Consider the following 23,597-nt stretch of genomic DNA (forward strand, 5'->3'; position numbering starts at 1 on the left):
CTATCCATATTCACTGGGTTTTGAGAAACAGGGCATTTTTATTTTTATTTTTAGCAAATTCGATAAATAAAAACTTGACACAAAACATCCAAGAAAAATAATTTCCGCTTAAATGGACTTCTTAAAAACCTATCGACGTCTGCACGAATTTACTTTAGTGTTGTGGTTTTTTTGTAGAAATTGCCGGCTTGCTGTCTTGCCAGGGAATAGAATAGCATTCGAATTTTTTTTTTTAAAATTCTTCCTTGGATATTTCAGTTCTGTAATTTTTAAACTTCTTTGCGCTTTTTGAACCAATCTAAAAAATTCAAATTTTAATGCTTGAAGAAATGACAGGAGCAATTTGTGAAAAATGCCATAATAATAATAATAATAATAATAATAATAATAATAATAATTTTAAAAAGATACGTTCTTACCATCAAATACTTTCATTCCATATTTTTTTGTTTTTAGTTTTTGGGTTTTTTGTGGGGTTTTGTTTTCAAGTCAAGTTTCTATTTCATCCTCGATTGGTTCAGCAACACGCTCCGCCATTTTGTTTTTCTCTCCTCACGGTAAGTATATGAGCTGATATCCTAGTAGTAGAGTAACCAATCAGAGCATGTGATTGCTCATATCCAGTGAATGTGGATAGAATAAAGCGTATTAGATGTTATACAACGGTGCTTGAAAGTTTGTGAACCCTTTAGAATTTTCTATATTTCTGCATAAATATGACCTAAAACATCATCAGATTTTCACACAAGTCCTAAAAGTAGATAAAGAGAACCCAGTTAAACACATGAGACAAGAATATTATACTTGGTCATTTATTTATTCAGGAAAATGATCCAATATTACAGATCTGTGAGTGGCAAAAGTATGTGAACCTCTAGGATTAGCAGTTAACACTCTGAGGTCCTGGGCCTGTCAGACGCTCTGTGGCAGTCTGATAAACCTTGACATTTTTAAGTATTTCATCTAACTAAAAACATCCATGCAAAAGTGACACACAGGGACGCCCTCAGCAATAATAATATGAGAGTAAAGTGAATGTAATGAAATTTGTTTTTATTTAAATTAAGTGCAAACACAACCTTACAAAAAACTATTTTCAGAGTCTTCAAACCTTGTAAAAAAAACACACTATAAATATATCTGCACAAGACTTTTGAAGTCTGAACCTTGCAAACATAGGTGTTGGCGACATAAAAGTAAGAACAGCATTCAGAAATGTTCTGTAGTTTCAGTACTAATTGTAGAAACTTCAGACTACCTTTGTTTTCTCCAAAGTCAGTTGGCCTTTCAAATGAATATTGATGAAGTCGGTGTAATTCACCTGTAATCCCCCCGTCACTGTCAATAGTCCATTTGTCAAAGACAAAGACCCTGGCCCTGGCCCCTGTACCTCCCTGCCCCCACACCTCTCTGCTTGGAAAGTTACTGCAAAGAAAATAAGCCCTAAAAGCCAAAGCTATCACAGTCACAGATTAAATATTCTGGCTTCTAAATCTTATAATAAATATGCCCTCTTCAACTGTAAGATACTCAATAAAATGTTCAGTAGCTAATGATCAGCCCTGGATTGTGGATCTCTGCTGTCAGTCCTCATCTGGATGCCAAGCATCATAACAGTTCCTGTCAGGTTGAAGGCAAAAGAAAACATCACATGTTTTGCACTTCCACAGGGTTTTTGTTTTCCTTGCCTGCAATCTTCAGTACACATGGGGTCTGCGAACATCGCTGGCCCTATTCCCATTTGTGTTCAGCTCAATCCCACAAACTGGCTTGTGAGCCTTGCCAACTTTCTTCAGAGGAGCCTTTGGGGCCTCAAAGTTTCTCAGTTGGTATGGAAACAAGTGAACATGTGCACTTGTTTATACCGGTGAAATGGGGCGTGTTCTCACCTTCTCTTGCTACACAATGAGCGAATGACGACACTGATGTTCCATGTGCTTAACATGTGAATAGCTGATGGGTGTGTCATTAAGAGGCTGCAGCTGGCTGATGTACTGAAATTCATAAGATTTGTTTTTATTCTCTTTACAAAGTGCGAAAGATAAAGTTTGTTTTAAAGATACACACAACCCCGATTCCAAAAAAGTTGGGACAAAGTACAAATTGTAAATAAAAACGGAATGCAATGATGTGGAAGTTTCAAAATTCCATATTTTATTCAGAATAGAACATAGATGACATATCAAATGTTTAAACTGAGAAAATCCTCTTTTCTCTTTACAACAGTCTGTAAACGTCTGGGGACTGAGGAGACAAGTTGCTCAAGTTTAGGGATAGGAATGTTAACCCATTCTTGTCTAATGTAGGATTCTAGTTGCTCAACTGTCTTAGGTCTTTTTTGTCGTATCTTCCGTTTTATGATGCGCCAAATGTTTTCTATGGGTGAAAGATCTGGACTGCAGGCTGGCCAGTTCAGTACCCGGACCCTTCTTCTACGCAGCCATGATGCTGTAATTGATGCAGTATGTGGTTTGGCATTGTCATGTTGGAAAATGCAAGGTCTTCCCTGAAAGAGACGTCATCTGGATGGGAGCATATGTTGCTCTAGAACCTGGATATACCTTTCAGCATTGATGGTGTCTTTCCAGATGTGTAAGCTGCCCATGCCACACGCACTAATGCAACCCCATACCATCAGAGATGCAGGCTTCTGAACTGAGTGCCGATAACAACTTGAGTCATCCTTCTCCTCTTTAGTCCGAATGACACGGAGTCCCTGATTTCCATAAAGAACTTCAAATTTTGATTTGTCTGACCACAGAACAGTTTTCCACTTTGCCACAGTCCATTTTAAATGAGCCTTGGCCCAGAGAAGACGTCTGCGCTTCTGGATCATGTTTAGATACGGCTTCTTCTTTGAACTATAGAGTTTTAGCTGGCAGCGGCGGATGGCACGGTGAATTGTATTCACAGATAATGTTCTCTGGAAATATTCCTGAGCCCATTTTGTGATTTCCAATACAGAAGCATGCCTGTATGTGATGCAGTGTCGTCTAAGGGCCCGAAGATCACGGGCACCCAGTACGGTTTTCCAGCCTTGACCCTTACGCACAGAGATTCTTCCAGATTCTCTGAATCTTTTGATGATATTATGCACTGTAGATGATGATATGTTCAAATTCTTTGCAATTTTACACTGTCGAACTCCTTTCTGATATTGCTCCACTATTTGTCGGTGCAGAATTAGGGGGATTGGTGATCCTCTTCCCATCTTTACTTCTGAGAGCCGCTGCCACTCCAAGATGCTCTTTTTATACGCAGTCATGTTAATGACCTATTGCCAATTGACCTAATGAGTTGCAATTTGGTCCTCCAGCTGTTCCTTTTTTGTACCTTTAACTTTTCCAGCCTCTTATTGCCCCTGTCCCAACTTTTTTGAGATGTGTTGCTGTCATGAAATTTCAAATGAGCCAATATCTCTCATTATCTCATCTCATTATCTGTAGCCGCTTTATCCTGTTCTACAGGGTCGCAGGCAAGCTGGAGCCTATCCCAGCTGACTACGGGCGAAAGGCGGGGTACACCCTGGACAAGTCGCCAGGTCATCACAGGGCTGACACATAGACACAGACAACCATTCACACTCACATTCACACCTACGCTCAATTTAGAGTCACCAGTTAACCTAACCTGCATGTCTTTGGACTGTGGGGGAAACCGGAGCACCCGGAGGAAACCCACGCGGACACGGGGAGAACATGCAAACTCCGCACAGAAAGGCCCTTGCCGGCCACGGGGCTCGAACCCAGACCTTCTTGCTGTGAGGCGACAGCGCTAACCACTACACCACCGTGCCGCCCATGAGCCAATATTTGGCATGAAATTTCAAAATGTCTCACTTTCAACATTTGATATGTTGTCTATGTTCTATTGTGAATACAATATCAGTTTTTGAGATTTGTAAATGATTGCATTCCGTTTTTATTTACAATTTGTACTTTGTCCCAACTTTTTTGGAATCGGGTTGTATATGTATATATATATATATATATATATAGATAGATAGATAGATAGATAGATAGATAGATATTTGAAAACTAGAATATTCAAGGTTTATAGTAGTGTTACTTGAATGTTTCTAGCACAAAAACTCATGGAGCTTTAGATGTGTGTTTACTAACAGTCCTAAAAGTCCCCTGTGGGGGTCGGCGACCTGAGAGTGTTAATTTGAAGGTGAAATTCGAGTCAGGTGTTTTCAATCAGTGGGATAACAATCAGGTGTGAGTGGGCACCCTGTTTTATTTAAAGAACAGGGATCTATCAAAGTCTGATCTTCACAACACATGTTTGTGGAAGTGTATCATGGCACGAACAAAGGAGATTTCTGAGGACCTCAGAAAAAGCGTTGTTGATGCTCATCAGGCTGGAAAAGGTTACAAAACCATCTCTAAAGAGTTTGGACTCCACCAATCCACAGTCAGACAGATTGTGTACAAATGGAGGAAATTCAAGACCATTGTTACCCTCCCCAGGAGTGGTCAACCAACAAAGATCACTCCAAGAGCAAGGCGTGTAATAGTCAGCGAGGTCACAAAGGGCCCCAGGATAACTTCTAAGCAACTGAAGGCCTCTCTCACATTGGCTAATATTAATGTTCATGAGTCCACCATCAGGAGAACACTGAACAACAATGGTGTGCATGGCAGGGTTGCAAGGAGAAAGCCACTGCTCTCCAAAAAGAACATTGCTGCTCGTCTGAAGTTTGCTAAAGATCACATGAACAAGCCAGAAGGCTATTGGAAAAATGTTTTGTGGACGGATGAGACCAAAATAGAACTTTTTGGTTGAAATGAGAAGCATTATGTTTGGAGAAAAGAAAACACTGCATTCCAGCATAAGAACCTTATCCCATCTGTGAAACATGGTGGTGGTAGTATCATGGTTTGGGCCTGTTTTGCTGCATCTGGGCCAGGACGGCTTGCCATCATTGATGGAACAATGAATTCTGAATTATACCAGTGAATTCTAAAGGAAAATGTCAGGACATCTGTCCATGAACTGAATCTCAAGAGAAGGTGGGTCATGCAGCAAGACAAGGACCCTAAGCACACAAGTCATTCTACCAAAGAATGGTTAAAGAAGAATAAAGTTAATGTTTTGGAATGGCCAAGTCAAAGTCCTGACCTTAATCCAATGGAAATGTTGTGGAAGGACCTGAAGCAAGTAGTTCATGTGAGGAAACCCACCAACATCCCAGAGTTGAAGCTGTTCTGTATGGAGGAATGGGCTCAAATTCCTCCAAGCCGGTGTGCAGGACTGATCAACAGTTACCGCAAACGTTTAGTTGCAGTTATTGCTGCACAAGGGGGTCACACCAGATACTGAAAGCAAAGGTTCACATACTTTTGCCACTCACAGATATGTAATATTGGATCATTTTCCTCAATAAATAAATGACCAAGTATAATATTTTTGTCTCATTTGTTTAACTGGGTTCTCTTTATCTACTTTTAGGACTTGTGTGAAAATCTGATGATGTTTTAGGTCATATTTATGCAGAAATATAGAAAATTCTAAAGGGTTCACAAACTTTCAAGCACCACTGTATGTCCCTAATAATGAATATTTTAACATGAGGACATTATGACACCCCAGTGAATGTAGCCTTTGAGAGCATTTTTAAATTTCTTATTTATTTATATTTTAATTATTATTAAAAAAAGTTGTTTATCCAAATAAAAATGGTGACATATAGATTTCATCAGCTTCCTTTTCCCCACAGTTTCGTTCATGCATGGAGAGGGAAGAAGGGAGGAACATTCAGAAGAAAGCAGTCGTCCCTTCAGGCTTGAAGTCGTAATTGAGTCCTCTCTTACGCTGAATGTGTGCCAGCATGGAGGAAATGGATTCGCGCTCGGTAGCATGTCGTCTCTGACCTCTGACACAATGTGTAGCTCTGACAGTAAACGCAGGAGAAGTGTGAAATCGGTGGGTCCATTTATGTGAAATGAATTTCTGCGGAAGTACCGGTAAATGCAGACAGGTAAAAAGAAAATAAAAGAAGAAGAAGAATGAGCAATTGGTTCCTTTAATTTTGTGGAACAGCTCACTTTCTTTCCTCTGCCACTCAGTGTTTGTTTACGGTGCCGGTTATTCCAGCACCACTCGATATTCATGACAGAATTCTATAGAACCGACCCGAGTGTTCTGAATCCTGAGTGCCAGGATGGTGTCATAGTTAATCCAGAAATAAATTCCAGCTCATTTCAGAGCGTTTGGTTCAGTTATTTTTGCTCTCATCTCTGAAAGCTGTTGATTGCAGCCAAACCGTCCACTTGTATCGACCCGAATGAGTTTCTGTAAAGAACCAGCTGAGATAGAGGTCCAGCAAGACTCAGCGTTGTGCTGTTACTGGAAAATAATCAACAACGTGCTGAGGTACTGTTCCTATCCCAAAGTGTTTTATTTCTTTTATTCATTAATTAAAGAATGGCTTATTGGGTGTGTGGGCGGCACGGTGGTGTAGTGGTTAGTGCTGTCGCCTCACAGCAAGAAGGTCCGGGTTTGAGCCCCATGGCCGGTGAGGGCCTTTCTGTGCGGAGTTTGCATGTTCTCCCCATGTCCTCGTGGGTTTCCGCCGGGTGCTCCGGTTTCCCCCACAGTCCAAAGACATGCAGGTTAGGTTAACTGGTGACTCTAAATTGAGCGTAGGTGTGAATGTGAGTGTGAATGGTTGTCTGTGTCTATGTGTCAGCCCTGTGATGACCTGGCGACTTGTCCAGGGTGTACCCCGCCTTTCGCCCGTAGTCAGCTGGGATAGGCTCCAGCTTGCCTGCGACCCTGTAGAACAGGATAAAGCGGCTACAGATAATGAGATGAGATGAGACATTGGGTGTGTGTGATATATATTTTTCCATCCATTTAGAGTTGCATTTAACGTTGTAAAACATCCACGGAACCAAGTTCTCGTTTAAGTTACAGCAGCTACATGATAAACACTCGTTTCTTCACCACAACTTTTTTCTTTCTCTTGAAATAAACAAATGTTACATAGCGTGACATGAAGCAGCGACGACCTGTTACTATTAGAGCTGGGACTTGAGCTCAGCCAAAACTTAACCAGACACCAAAAAAGCAACAGGGGAAAAGATTTTGCAAGGGATTAGCGGTAGGGTGCCAGGTCGCTCTGTTGTGCGTAGCTGTCGATGTTGATTTTAAAAGTAATGAAGTAAATTACACAGAGAAATGAATAATTAATTCTGAGTGAAAAACACTGGGGCGAGTGTGTGTAACTGACTATAACCAGTAACCAGTTAGTTACTCTAATAATAACTAAAAGTCTCTGTGTGGTTAATAGATGATGCCAAGGAGGCGAAGAGTTCATCTGTCAGCATTTATTCTGGAAAACAATGCACGACAGGGTGATCAACACACGGAGACGGGCAAAAAATTCTAGCATCCCTATTGAACATAATACACCAGTTAGCACTGAGCCAAACGGCTACTCAGATAAACACTCGACTTTTCACATGGAATTTGACGACGGTAATTTATATGTTTGAGCCGATACAAACAGCGGATGTGTGTCAAAACATTTTTACATCAAAAATTAAACATATCACATCAAATAATATTGTCCATGCAGGACTCACAAAGCTTGCTTATGCCTTTCCAGACATCCCAAGCACTATAATGTCCACAGGTGTGTTACAATAATTAACACCCCATCAAAAACAATAATGGAACCATGAACATTTTTTTTTCTCTCCGTGCTTCCACGGAAGGCGGTAACATTTTCTGCTTTCCCTCTCCCTCCTTTTTTTCCCTGCTTGTGCTTCTGTGTCTTCTCTCGTCTGCTGTACTTTTTGAAGAGACTCTCCCTGCATTACTTTCTAAACTAAAAAAGCATGGAATTAATACGAGAGGAACTGCAGGTTCAGACATTTGGTGCGTGTGCTTGGCTGAGGAGCCACGACATTCGACTCCCTGAGACAGCGCCGGCCTTGGTTCAGGCCGTTGCTGAGAAAACATTTCCCCCTGAAGGTCACTGCTGGGAGACACTCTCGCATTCCTTCTCTAACTTTCCGCGGTCGCTATTTTTACCCCCAGTGTGACAAGCGGGTGCGTGACCAGCACCTTCATGGCTGCAGGAGCGGATGGCTGCTTGCTTGCGCTGGATTACCACCCCCCCTCCCCCCCTTACCCCTGATTCCCCCCCTCAAGTCCCGTGTTTAAAGTGTACTTGTGTTGTTGTGTGCTTATGTGCAAATGTTTTTTTAAATGTTCCCACACTGTACTCCTGACAGGAGCATACCCAGATAGCAGAGGGACGTTGAAACGGTGTCGATTCTTGGTCAGAATGGTCGGTTTCCGTCGTAAGTCAGAAAATCAATGCTGAAACGGCGCCGTGAAACGTCGATTTCTCCGCCGTCGGAGAAGGTCGATTTATCACTGTTGAATCACCGTGGGTAAACGTTGATCTGTCGACCGTCAGAGAAGGTCGAATATACGATGTTGAACCATCGTCACTTTTGCCGGCCAGTTTTCAACATTGGTAGGATGAGCAACTAATTGTTCAGAATATAAATTCTGGCCTGTAGCCAGGGGGGATCGGAGGGTTCGTTCGACATTTTTTTAAATGTTTACTGAATAAAAACATCCTTAATTTTATCAAATATACTCTACTCTATATTTCATTTCTTTCTTTTGTTTTAATTTTCCTCCCTCCATCCCTCTTTGGATTTTAAATATAGTTTTTTCCCCATGTCCAAATAATTCAAATATATCTAAATAAAAACAGATAAGTAGTAAATTAAAAATAAATTATGAAATAAAAAAATCCATTCTCCCTTGCCCCGAGTCTTATCATATGGGTCAAACCCATCAACCCATAGCCTACTGCTGACTTTCTTTATCAATGCTGCATCAAATTAATTTTGGTTATGTTTTTCTGTTTCCATGTACAGGTGTCTGCGCCGCAGGAGGAATAGGCCACAATTATAAATTATAAATAAATCATAAAATGTTTCTAAGAACTTGTTCAAGTGTGTTCTGTTCCTTATAAATGTTAAAAGTTATGCCTCATTAGATAGCTTGACAAACATTAGGAGAGGTGCATTGTTGCATGCATTTTTATATCCTGTTGTACATAAAACAGGACGGAGCCTACACACATTGATATAAATTAAGTTTCACTTTCATGGTTGAAGTATGCATGTGTGTGTTCATCCTAGGCAAGAGCCCCGATGCTTTATTGTTAGCTAGTTTAATTTAGCCTGTTTTGCTTAATTTGTAGCCTTCCTGTTGTACATAAAACAGGAAGTAAAGTTGGATGAGTCATCGCTCAAAATTAAACTATAAATCGACCAAAATCCGTAGTTGAATAAAGGGTGAAAGGGGGTCTATTCTCTGTCGGCCACCATCCACTTTTCAACGTCGTTTCAACGCAAACTCGTATGAGCAAAGCGGTGTTGAATCAACGCCGGTGATCCACGATGATTCGACGGCGTATGGTCGAAGAACATGCCGATGATTCCCCGTCGAATCAACGCCCTTTTGCTATCTGGGATGGGGGGGTATTTTTCCTTATCTCTCCTCATGTTGTGTTTCCTTTTTATCTTCATCCCTGTCTTCCTGTCCTGTCTACCCTATGCCAATTGTATGTTGTATATGTACGGACAGGTTGACGGCTAATTTTGCTGGTACATGTGACTAGTGACAATAAAGGGCATCATTATCATCATCAGCAGCAGCAGCAGCAGAACCCAACAAATTAACATATTTTACAACAGAGGGATTTGGAGAAGTTCACAAAAATATATATATATATATATATAAAATGATGACATTGCTACATGTGTGTAGAAGAAGAGTCTGGAGACAGAAATCTTAGTTTCTCGGTCGTTAGCCTGTAGCTCTCGATAACACTGGCTTGACTGCTTTATTAGCATTTGCTAACACTACTGATGAACGCTAAACTGGCTGGAAGGTGCCTTCACTGCTGTGTTAAGCTTGTGTTGGCCTTTGAGAAGGTCTAGGGCGATCAATTTTCGGTCCTATACTATAAATCAAAATCTGATTTGTTAATCAGTCATCTGTCACTTCCTACATAAACATACACTGCCATGGCCTTCTGTTCCCGCAATGAAGTCTGAACCAATGAGTGAGCGGCTCTAAACTCTTCTCAGCCTAGACACAGCAAACAAACAAATCTCATTGGATAACTCGATTTTAATGTTTTCAGGACAGTAATTTCTGTCCTTTCATTTCTGAAGCACATTTGATTAAAAAAAAATGAGGCTGAATTAGAATTAGAAGATAATAATTATCATGAAATTATGAAAGAATGAAAGAAATTAAATATCACATTTGAAATGTTGATATGTTAGGGTCTTCTCTGAACGCCTAGAAGGTCCTGACGGTTCCACTCTGGTATGACGTCAGCAAGAGATTTGTTGTGGTGGTATATAAAGTGTTACGCGACTGCACTAGAATCCTGGATTCTGATTGGTCAGGAGGTGTTGATTAATTCCGTAACAGTCGGAACAGAGGTAAAATCATCAGGACGGAGGGGCTTGCGCATATCAGGAATATGACAAGCTGTGGATTTAGTGTCCAAACGTTAAATGTTAAATGCGACTTTAACTGGATAAGAAGTTTTTTTTTTTTTTTTTTTTTTTAATCAAGTGAATTCCTGAGAATAATGTGATTGTTGTGAAATTGCTGTGGTATCTGAGGAATAAAACACTTCCGGATGCGGATTATTGACTTTGGGACGATAATCACGCCATCATTGATTTTCCCAGAACAGCACAATGTTGAGCATTTTATGACCCATATAGCCATTTTCAAAGCATTTCTGTTATGAATAATAATAATAATAATAATAATAATAATAATAATAATAATAATAATTTATTAATATCAATTGCAAACCATAAGTTTGAAAAATAGATATTTACAAATGTACAATTAAAAATCATTGTTACTCTACAAAAATATAATAATAAAAAAATCAAGTCCTATAAATCATTATCCCATATCTTTACACAGCTAGGTACAAAGCTACTTTGAAATCGCTTAGTCCTGCACTTGAACGTCTGATAGTTGCGTGGATTCCGGAGATGGTATGAATGTTTTTTTTGTATCCGATAACAGATCCCTCAGTTTGTTAGATTCTTGAAGAGTGACTTCTTTATAGAGTCTCTGGCATTGAGCCAGTCTTCGTTGGCTGAGGGTGGATAACTTAGTACGGTAGAGAGCATCATTGTAAGATAAGCTTGGTAGAGCGATCTTTAGTGCTCGACGTTGAATGGATTCTAGTTCTTCAGCAAGGAACTGTGGCAGAGCAAAGTGCCAAACCTGGCAGGCGTACTCAAGAACAGGATGAATGAATGCACAGTAGATGGTTACCAGATCTTTTGGTGGGGTGCCAGAGCGTTTTAGGATACGCAAAGGATACAACCGTTTGCTGGCTTTAGTGCATATGTCATTGATATGGGAATTCCAGGTAAGGTTGGAAGAGATAGTTACACCAAGAAGCTTGAAGTGATCAACAATCTCAGTTTCAGCCAAGGAAAGGCTCTCCAGTGCCAAAGGAGACTTAATGAAAGATATTCGAAGTTCCTTGGTTTTCTTGACATTCAAACGCATGTTGTTGTGATCAGTCCATTTAGCGATGTTATCAACAGCGGCCTGGAGTGAGGAATTAGACGACGTTGAGACGACTTCGTAAACAGTGCAGTCATCGACATACTTGTACACTGGGAGATGGGATCCAAGATCATTAATCATGATCAAGAAGAAGATTGGTCCCAGTTTGGTGCCTTGCGGTACTGATCCGTTTATCCCATGCCAAGATGATTTCACTTGACCAAGCTTGACATGTCGAACATCAAAAGTATTTTCAATCTTTTTTTATTCGATTAAAGTAATTTTCACGGTTTAAAAAGGCATTCAGGGATCATTTAAGCAGCAAAAAGATGGAAGATAAAATGGCTTCAGCAACATCTATTGTGCAGTTGGGATCGACTGTGTTGTTCTCTTGATTAAGAACAGGAAGTGGGACAGCGGACAATGGCAAGTCATTTATTTGTGAAAGGAGGCTTAGATTTCCTGGGACTGTATGTGAGGGTGGTGAAGATTATGGCATGATTGGCACATGGAGGTGACAGGCCGTGTTGTTTCTGTGCTCATGGTGAAGTGGAGGGTCTGACAGTGATGGGGTTAATTGCTTGGCATTGCCTTGTGTGTGTGTAATGTGTATAGTGGTGGTGGTGGGGGGAGTGTCTTTGTGCCGCCTGTCACGCCTTACACATTAATCCCATCAGTGTTGTGTCATGGCAACCGTTGTGGGTTCTTGAAAAGACCGGACTTTTATGTAGCGTGTTGTTTTTTTGTTTTTTTTCTTCTTCTAAGCCTAATAGGGGTGTGCGGGTTTGTGTTTGTGTGTTCACAAGCAATACATCAGTAGACAGAAACAGAAATGAAGAGAATGTATTATCCTGATTAGCGATGCATCAATAATATGTTTTTCAGAGCACCTCGGAGTGCATGTTTGTGGTACCCGTTAACAGTGAAATGCAAAACTGACTTGAAGGGAGTTTTATCAATCACGGACATCAGGGAATATTTAATTTTTACACTATTCGTTTCCGAGGCCCCATAGTCTGGAATGGTATCGATGTTGAGATCAAGTGACAATCATTTTCTTGGTTTAAACAAAAACTGAAACAAAACCTTCTTAACATCTATGCGTTAATTCTTTATATGAATACACATTCAGATAACACCATTGTGGGGCGGCACGGTGGTGTAGTGGTTAGCGCTATCGCTTCACAGCAAGAAGGTCCTGGGTTCAAGCCCCATGGCCAGTGAGAGCCTTTCTGTGTGGAGTTTGCATGTTGTCCACGTGGGTTTCCTCTGGGTGCTCCAGTTTCCCCCACAGTCCAAAGACATGCAGGTTAGGTTAACTGGTGACTCTAAATTGAGCGTAGGTGTGAATGTGAGTGTGAATGGTTGTCTGTGTCTATGTGTCAGCCCTGTGATGACCTGGCGACTTGTCCAGGGTGTACCCCGCCTTTCACCCGTAGTCAGCTGGGATAGGCTCCAGCTTGCCTGCGACCCTGTAGAAGGATAAAGCGGCTAGAGATAATGAGATGAGATGAGATATCACCATTGCATTGCACAGATTCTTCTTTTTTTCCCCGGTATATTATGTGTCGTTTTTGTGTTTGATGTCGAAAGTGGATAAATGTTGGACCTTCGATAGCAAACACTTTTCTTTTTTCAGCAATCTCAGGTTATTTCAGGTTGCCAGTGCCCTCAGTCTATTTTATTTAAAAAAAAATTGCTGTAGTTACAGCTGCAAGTCTCTTGGGGTGTGTCTCGATTAGCTTAGCACATCTAGCCACTGGGATTTTTGCCCGTTCCTCAAGGCAAAACTGCTCCAACTCCTTCAAGTTAGATGGGTTGTGTTGGTGTACAGCAATCTTCAAGTTATGCCACAGATTCTCAATTGGATTGAGGTCTGGGCTTTGACTCGGCCATTCCAAGACATTTAAATGTTTCCCTTTAAACCACTCCAGTGTAGCTTTAGCAGTATGTTTAGGGTCGTTGTCTTGCTGGAACGTGAACCTTCGTCCCAGTCTCAAGCCTCTGGTCGACTCAAACAGGTTTTCTTCCAGAATTGCCCTGTATTTAGTGCCATCCATCTTTCCTTCAGTCCTGACCCGCTTTCCTGTCTCTGCAGATGAAAAACATCCCCACAGCATGATGCTGCCACCACCATGCTTCACTGTAGGAATGGTGTTCTCAGGGTGTTGGGTTTGTGCCACACATGGCGTTTCCCATGATGGCCAAAAAGATCAATTTTAGTCTCATTTGACCAGAGAATCTTCTTCCATGTGTTTGGGGAGTCTGCCACATGCTGTTGGGCAAACTCCAAATGTGTTTTCTTAAGCAATGGCTTTTTTCTGGCCACTCTTCCATAAAGCCCCGCCCACTCTGTGGAGTGTACAGCTTAAAGTGGTCCTATGGACAGATACTCCCATCTTCACTGTGGATCTTTGCAGCTCCTTCAGTGTTATCTTTGGTGTCTTTGTTGTATCTCTGATTAATGCCCTCCTTGCCCGGTCTGTGAGTTTTGGTGGGCAGGGCCTTCTCTTGTCAGGTTTGTAGTGGTGCCATATTCTTTCCATTTTGCTATAATGGATTTAATGGAGCTCTGTGGGATATTCAAAGTTTGGGATATTTTTTATAACCCAACCCTGATCTATACTTCTCCACAACTTTGTCTCTGACCTGTTTGGAGGCTCCTTGGTTTTCATGTTGCTTTCTTAATCGTGTTGCAGAGTCCGGGTCCTTCCAGAACAGGTTGAAGGTTGAACAGAATCATGTGACAGATCATGGGACACTTTGATTGCACACAAGTGGATCTTAGTCAACTAACTATGTGACTTATGAAGTGAATTGGTTGGACCAGCTCTTATTTATGGGTTTCATACGAAAGGGGGTGAATACTTATGCACACTCTGGATTTCTGTTTTTTCATCTTAATTATTGTTTGTGTCACAATAAAACAACAATTTTCACCTTCAAAGTGGTAGGCACGTTGTGTAAAAAATCAAATGGTGGTAACCGTCCAAAAATCCAAAACAGGACAAACACCAGGGGGGATGAATACTTTTGCAAGACACTGTATTTTGTTTAATCTCACAGTTAATTAAAGGAATAACATTTGTCAGGTGTGGCGTAACATAGCATCACCTGCCATCTGATTCCAGTATCAATATATCAGTACCAGTGCCTCCCAAATCCTGACCATATGAGTACTCTTCACTCTGCTGACCCACGACTGCACACCAACTTCCAGCTCCAACCTCTTCATTAAGTTTGCGGACGACACGACTGTGGTGGGTCTCATCAACAATGGCGATGACTCAATCTACAGGAGTGAGGTGAGCCACCTGGTCATGTGGTGCAAGGACAACAATCTCCACCTGAACATGGAGAAGACGAAGGAGATTATTGTGGACTTCAGGAGAGCGCACACCCAGCATGCTCCACTAACTATCGACGGTGCTGCAGTGGAGAGGGTGAGCAGCACCAAGTTTCTGGGTGTGCACATCTCTGAAGACCTGTCCTGGAGCAACAACACCGCATCACTGGCCAAAAAAGCCCAACAGCGTGTGTACTTCCTCCGCAAACTGAGGAGAGCAAGAGCCCCGGCCCCCATCATGCACACTTTCTACAGAGGCACCATCGAGAACATCCTGACCAGCTGCATCACCGTGTGGTACGGCGCCTGCACCGTGTCCTGCTGCAAGACTCTGCAGCCCATCGTGAGAGCAGCTGAGAGGATCATTGGTGTCTCTCTCCCTTCTCTTATGGATATCTATAACTCCCGCCTCACCCACAAAGCCATCAGGATTGCAGGTGACCCCACCCACCCATCTCACAGCCTCTTCAGCCTGCTGCCGTCGGGGAGGAGACTGCGGAGTCTCCGGGCCAAAACCAGCAGGCTCAAGGTCAGTTTCTTTCACCAGGTGGTCAGGAGGCTCAACTCCCTCCCTGTTCTGCCCCTCCTCCCCCCTCTGCCCCCCTGCCATAGATTCTGCCCGCACACCCCCCTGCCCCCCCTTCAGCATCTGACATCATGTCACCCTCACAGTCCCCCCCAACACACACACACACACACACACACACACACACACACTCTCAACATTCATTAACACACCGAACTCAGGGACCGCACATCTCACTTTTCCTCGCTCATTTGCACTATTCCGCACTACCTCACCTTAACAGCTATTAGTTTATTGTTTATACTGCCTGCTATACCTCATGCCCTTGACTGTTTATTTTATGTCCCTTTGCTCCAATTTATATATATATATATATAAAAAAAATCTCCTTCTCACCCCCGGCGGGGGGGTGGTATCCATGTCATCCTCAAGCTCGGGTCCTCTACCAGAGGCCTGGGAGTTTGAGGGTTCTGCGCAGTATCTTCGATGTTCCTAGGACTGCGCTCTTCTGGACTGAGGCTTCAGATGTTGTTCCTGGGATTTGCTGGAGCTACTCTCCCAGTTTGGGGGTTACTGCCCCAAGTGCCCCCACTACCACGGGGACCACGTAACCCTTGACCTTCCACATCCGTTCCAGCTGCTCTTTCAACCCTTGATACTTCTCAAGTTTCTCATGTTCCTTCTTCCTGATGTTGGCGTCAGCTGGGATCGCCACATCTATCACCACCACCCTCTTCTGCTCTTTGTCCACCACCACTATGTCCGGTTGGTTAGCCAGGATCTGTTTGTCAGTCTGGAAGCTGAAGTCCCACAGAATCTTGGCCCTGTTGTTCTCAGCCACCTTCTGTGGTATGGCCCATTGGGACTTGGGTATTTCTATTCCATACTGGTTGCAGATGTTCCTGTATACTATCCCAGCCACTTGGTTGTGCCTCTCCATGTACGCTGATCCAGCTAGCATCTTACACCCTGCTACTATGTGCTGGACTGTTTCAGGGGCTTCTTTGCACAGTCTGCATCTTGGGTCTGATCTACTCTGGTAGATCCTGGCCTCTATGGCTCTTGTGCTTATGGCCTGTTCTTGTGCTGCCATGATTAGTGCCTCTGTGCTGTCTGTCAGTCCTGCATTATCCAGCCACTGGTAGGATTTCTTGATATCAGCCACTTCCTCTATCTGACGGTGGTACATGCCATGTAGGGGTTTGTCTCTCCAGGTTGTCTGTTCCTCCTCCTCCTCCTCTGCACTCTCATCAGGGTTCTGCTGCCTGAGACATTCACTTAGCAGTTCATCCTTTGGGGCCATCTTTCTGATGTATTCTCGGATTTTCGATGTTTCATCCTGGACCGTGGTCTTGACGCTCACTAGCCCTCGGCCTCCCTCTTTCCGCTTAGTGTATAGTCTCAGGGTGCTGGACTTGGGGTGGAACCCTCCATGCATGGTGAGGAGCTTTCTAGTCTTGATATCTGTGGCTTCTATCTCCTCCTTTGGCCAGTTTATGATACCAGCGGGGTATCTGATGACTGGTAGTGCGTACATGTTGATGGCTCGGACCTTGTTTTTACCATTCAGCTGACTTTTCAGGACCTGCCTTACTCTCTGGAGGTATTTGGCTGTGGTTGACTTCCTTGTGGCCTCTTCATGGTTTCCATTAGCCTGTGGGATGCCAAGGTACTTGTAGCTGTCTTGGATATCACCTATGTTGCCCTCTGGTAGGTCAATCCCTTCAGTCCGGATCATCTTGCCTCTCTTTGAGACCATCCGGCCACACTTGTCCAATCCGAATGACATCCCTATGTCATCGCTGTAGATCCGGGTGGTGTGGATCAGCGAGTCTATTTCTCACTCATTCCTGGCATACAGCTTGATGTCATCCATGTAGAGCAGGTGGCTGATTGTTGCCCCACTACGGAATCGGTACCCGTAGCCGCTCTTCGTGATGATCTGACTGAGGGGGTTCAGGCCTATGCAGAACAGCAGTGGTGATAGCGCATCTCCTTGGTATATGCCGCACTTGATGTTGACTTGGGCAATGGGTTTTGAGTTGGCCTCTAGGGTTGTCTTCCACATTTCCATTGAGTTCTGGATGAAGGTCCTTAGGTTCCTGTTGATCTTATACAGTTCCAGACATTCCAGTATCCATGTGTGTAGGCATTTCTTGTAGTCAATCCAGGCAGTGCACAGGTTGGTCTGTCTCTTCTTACAGTCTCGGGCGACTGTTCTATCGGCCAGTAGCTGGTGCTTGGCTCCTCTGGTGTTACTGCCAATTCCTTTCTGTGCCTCGCTCATGTATTGAGCCACATGCTTACTCATTTTTGCCGCAATGATGCCTGACAGGGCCTTCCATGTTGTGCAGAGACAGGTAATTGGCTGGTAGTTGGATGGGATGGGTCCCTTCTGGGGGTCCTTCATGATTAGGACTGTCCTGCCTTGGGTTAGCCATTCTGGGTGGGTTCCATCCCTCAGCAGCTGGTTCATCTGTGCTGCTAGGTGTTCATGGAGTGCAGTTAGCTTCTTCAGCCAGTACGTATGGATCATATCGGGGCCTGGTGTTGTCCAGCTCTTCATCTTTGACACTCTTTCTTGGACGTCTGCCATTGAGATGGTTACTGGTTCTTGTTCTGGGAGGTTGCTGTGGTCAGCTCTTAGGTCCACTAACCATTGGGCATCGGTGTTGTGTGATGCCTTTCTTTCCCATATGTCTTTCCAGTATTTTTCCACCTCAGCTCTTGGTGGGTCTGACCTGTTGTTGTTCCCCTGCCATTGAGAGTACACCTTGGCTGGTTCAGTGGAGAACAGCTTGTTTATTCTCCTGGCCTCTCCTTCCTTAGTGTATCTCCTCAACCGGGTGGCCAGAGCTGTTAGTCGCTGTTTGGCAGTTTCGAGTGCCTCTGGTATGGAGAGTGAGTTGTACTTCCTGGGCGCCCCTTTATTCACCATGTTCCCTTTCTGTAGTTCAGCTAGCTGGCTAACTTCTCTCCTTGCTGCCTTTATCTTGGCCTCTAATCGTCTCTTCCATGGTGGATACTGTTTGTTATGTCCCGAGCCCACCTTGTGTCCAAGCATCTCCATGATTACTGTTGCTGTACTGTGTATCAGCTTGTTGGTCTCAGTGATGGTTCTTGTGGAGATTGTCTTCAGAGCAGCATTCACATCTACTAGTAGATCTTCTGAAGGTACTTGGCAACTCAGCTTCGGTATTCGTCGGGGGCTCCAGGTTTCCAGTTGGGTCACAATCTTCCTTCTCAGGTCAGCAGCTCTTGTGTTGAGGCTGTTAGCTGTTGGGGCTTGGTACCCAATCTCTGGTTGTGGGGATGATGACATCTCCCCGCTGACCTGTCTTCCTGGCTCCCCCTTGCCGTAGCATCGTTGTTGTATTTCATTAATCTCTAGTTGTGATAGCAGATTTCGATTATGGATGTTGGAACACTGGGCTAATAGCTGTTTCTTTGTTAGCCTTGATTGTGGGTTTCGAAGTATCCAATGGTCCCACATTCTCTGCATGTATAGTAGCATTCCAGCAAATCCGTATTTTCTGTCCTCGTCCATCGATGTCTTGTTCCAGTAGCCCATTTCTCATCAGTTTGCCCTGGTTCCCTAGCAACTGACGCAGACCTTGTTGACCCGGGCGACGTCTGAGCCGGTATGACTCTATCGGTTATGTTTTCACTCATTCCTGAGGTAGGCTGATATATCATGAGGGGTTTTGCCTAAGGACCCTTACTGGATGATGTTTTGCCCTGACCGGGATTCGAACCCCGATCTCCAGTCAGTGAGCGTCGTAGTCAGTGAGCATTACCACTGTACTATCCAGCTGATATATATATTAGGGTTGCCCTCACTTTCATAAAATCTGATGCGTTTTTGTTTGGGTGTTTCTTTTCACCAATAAAGACATCCTGTAAAATTTTTTGACCATATTCAAAAGTCTAATGGTGGCACCATGAGGTTCATTTTTTGCCAAAAAACGCTTATTTTATGTTTTCGCGTAAGGTTTGAATCACAACATTGGACTCCATTTATTGATTTCTCGTGACCCAGAGATCATGTTAAGAACCTTTGCAAGGGATTGAGAAGCATTAATGTGATTCATAATACATTTGTATTATTTAAAAGTAGTTGAACAATGATTCAACGAACAGCTAAAACTCAAACTGTGCTTGATAATATATTTAGAATATGAACTAAAAATGTGGATCTCAAACTGGAAAACTTCATAGGTGAAGACTCATGGCTGTTCTTTGCAGCTTTTGATATATTTGATGATCATCTGCTCTCAACACCAGTGTCACAATGGGATGGCTTGGCATCTTACCAGAGGACAAAGGCAACACTCACAAACTTCATTGTGACAAATGATGTGGCAGAGCATGGGGTTAAACTAACCCATGAGAAAGTTGGTTCTGCCACAATAGAAGAAAGATTCCAGAACATTGTGCAAGTTGTAGCAAAAGACAGAGTAATGATTCCAAATCTGAGATGGCCACATAGGAAATAGACATTGAGAATTTGCTTCTTAACATTTCACTTGTATCTTCAGTTGTCTTGAAAACAGGTAATCCAGCATCATTATAACTTTAATAGGGGCTAGCATATGCATATGCGGCAAGCTTAAAACCAGGGTTATAACATTGATAGATAATGCTAGTGACACCCTAAAATAAACCTCCAAATATTTTTAGACATTCTAGACATACTGTCTACAGTATCTAAGATATTTGGTATACTCTATAAGGTGCCATAATGTTTCATGAAAAGTGATCGAAATTTTGTCATAAAAGTCATAAAATAGCAGCTTTTTCCATAACTTTGAGCTCCTGGTGCCACCATTAAACTTTTGAATTTTGTCAAAATATTTCACCCAGTGTATTTTCTTACCAAAAGGAACATAAAAACAAAAATGCATCATGATCGGAGGAACTTTTCATTTTTAGGGGGCAACTGATGCACCCTAATATATATATATATATATATATATATATATATATATATATATATATATACTGTGTGTGTATGTACTGTATGTGTGTGTAAAAGGCGGCACGGAGGTGTAGTGGTTAGCGCTGTCGCCTCACAGCAAGAAGGTCTGGGTTCGAGCCCCGTGGCCGGCGAGGGCCTTTCTGTGCGGAGTTTGCATGTTCTCCCCGTGTCTGCGTGGGTTTCCTCCGGGTGCTCCGGTTTCCCCCACAGTCCAAAGACATGCAGGTTAGGTTAACTGGTGACTCTAAATTGACCGTAGGTGTGAATGGTTGTCTGTGTCTCTGTGTCAGCCCTGTGATGACCTGGCGACTTGTCCAGGGTGTACCCCGCCTCTCACCCGTAGTCAGCTGGGATAGGCTCCAGCTTGCCTGCGACCCTGTAGAACAGGATAAAGCGGCTACAGATAATGAGATGAGATGAGATGAGATGTGTGTGTGTGTGTATATATATATATATATATATATATATATATATATATATGCACAGTGGGGCAAAAAAGTATTTAGTCAGCCACCAATTGTGCAAGTTCTCCCACTTAAAAAGATGAGAGAGGCCTGTAATTTTCATCATAGGTACACTTCAACTATGAGAGACAGAATGGGGGGAAAGAATCCAGGAAATCACATTGTAGGATTTTTAATGAATTAATTGGTAAATTCCTCAGTAAAATAAGTATTTGGTCACCTACAAACAAGCAAGATTTCTGGCTCTCACAGACCTGTAACTTCTTCTGGCTCCTCTGTCCTCCACTCGTTACCTGTATTAATGGCACCTGTTTGAACTCATTATCAGTATAAAAGGCACCTGTCCACAACCTCAAAGAGTCACACTCCAAATTCCACTATGGCCAAGACCAAAGAGCTGTCAAAGGACACCAGAAGAAAAATTGTAGACCTGCACCAGGCTGGGAAGACTGAATCTGCAATAAGTAAGCAGCTTGGTGTGAAGAAATCAACTGTGGGAGCAATTATTAGAAAATGGAAGATATACAAGACCACTGATAATCTCCCTCGATCTGGGGCTCCACGCAAGAGCTCACCCCGTGGGGTCAAAATGATCACAAGAACGGTGAGCAAAAATCCCAGAGCCACACGGGGGGACCTAGTGAATGACCTGCAGAGAGCTGGGACCAAAGTAGCAAAGGCTACCATCAGTAACACACTACGCTGCCAGGGACTCAAATCCTGCAGTGCCAGACGTGTCCAGGCCCGTCTGAAGTTTGCTAGAGAGCATCTGGATGATCCAGAAGAGGATTGGGAGAATGTCAGATGAAACCAAAATAGAACTTTTTTGGTAAAAACTTAACTTGTTGTGTTTGGAGGAGAAAGAATGCTGAGTTGCATCCAAAGAACACCATACCTACTGTGAAGCATGGGGGTGGAAACATCATGCTTTGGGGCTGTTTTTCTGCAAAGGGACCAGGACGACTGATCCGTGTAAAGGAAAGAATGAATGGGGCCATGTATCGTGAGATTTTGAGTGAAAACCTCCTTCCATCAGCAAGGGCATTGAAGATGAAACGTGGCTGGGTCTTTCAGCATGACAATGATCCCAAACACACCGCCCGGGCAACGAAGGAGTGGCTTCATAAGAAGCATTTCAAGGTCCTGGAGTGGCCTAGCCAGTCTCCAGATCTCAACCCCATAGAAAATCTTTGGAGGGAGTTGAAAGTCTGTGTTGCCCAGCGACAGCCCCAAAACATCACTGCTCTAGAGGAGATCTGCATGGAGGAATGGGCCAAAATACCAGCAACAGTGTGTGAAAACCTTGTGAAGACTTACAGAAAACGTTTGACCTCTGTCATTGCCAACAAAGGGTATATAACAAAGTATTGAGATGAACTTTTGTTATTGACCAAATACTTATTTTCCACCATAATTTGCAAATAAATTCTTTAAAAATCCTACAGTGTGATTTCCTGGATTCTTTCTCCCCATTTTGTCTCTCAAAGTTGAAGTATACCTATGATGGAAATTACAGGCCTCTCTCATCTTTTTAAGTGGGAGAACTTGCACAATTGGTGACTGACTAAATACTTTTTTGCCTCACTGTGTGTGTGTGTGTGTGTGTGTGTGTGTGTGTGTAATGTAAAATAAAAAAAAAAAAAAAAAAATATATATATATATATATATATATATATATACTAGTGCATCTCAAAAAATTAGAATATTGTGAAAAAGTTCAATATTTTCCATCAGTTATTTAAGAAAGTGAAAATGTTATATATTATAGACTCATTACACATAAACTAAAATCTTTCAAGCATTTTTCTATCTTAATTTTAATCAGGATGGCATACAGTACAAAAGCATAAAAAAAATCTCAAAATATTAGAATATTTCATTTCGAGTTTGAGTAAAACAGTATGAACACAGTGTATCTCTTGGTCTAGTTCAGTACACACAACCACAATCATGGGGAAGACTGCTGACTTGACTGTTGTCCAGAAGATGATCACTGATGCCCTCCACAAGGAGGGTAAGCCACAAAAGGTCAGTGCTGAAAAGGGTGGCTGGAAAAGGTGCACAAGCAACAGGGATGGCTGTAGTCTTGAGAGGATTGTCAAGAAAAGTTGATTCAAGAACTTGGGAGAGCTTCACAAGGAGTGGACTGAGGCTGGTGTCAGTGTATCAAGACCCATCACGAACAGACATCTTCAAGAAAGGGGATACAACTTTCGCATTCCTAATATCAAGCTACTCCTGAGCCAGAGACAATGTCAGAAGTGCTAAGAAGGGCTAAGGAGAGAAAGAAATGGACTGTTGCTCAGTGGTCCAAAGTCCTCTTTTCAGATGAAAGTACATTTTGCATTTAATTTGGAAATCACGGTTCTAGAGTCTGGAGGAAGAGTGGAGAGGCACAGAATCCAAGGTGTTTGAAGCCCAGTGTGAAGTTTCCACAGTCTGTGATGATTTGGGGTGCCATGTCATCTGCTGGTGTTGGTCCACTGTATTTTATCAAGTCCAAAGTCAACACAGCCATCTACCAGGAGATTTTAGAGCACTTCATGCTTCCATCTGCTGATGAGCTTTTTGGAGATGCTGATTTCCTTTTCCAGCAGGACTTGGCACCTACCCACAGTGCCAAAACTACTACCAAATGGTTTGCTGACCATGATATTACTGTATTTGATTGGCCAGCCAACTTGCCTGACC

This window comes from Neoarius graeffei, chromosome 3 (assembly GCF_027579695.1).
Source record: "Neoarius graeffei isolate fNeoGra1 chromosome 3, fNeoGra1.pri, whole genome shotgun sequence".
NCBI classification, from domain to species: domain Eukaryota; kingdom Metazoa; phylum Chordata; class Actinopteri; order Siluriformes; family Ariidae; genus Neoarius; species Neoarius graeffei.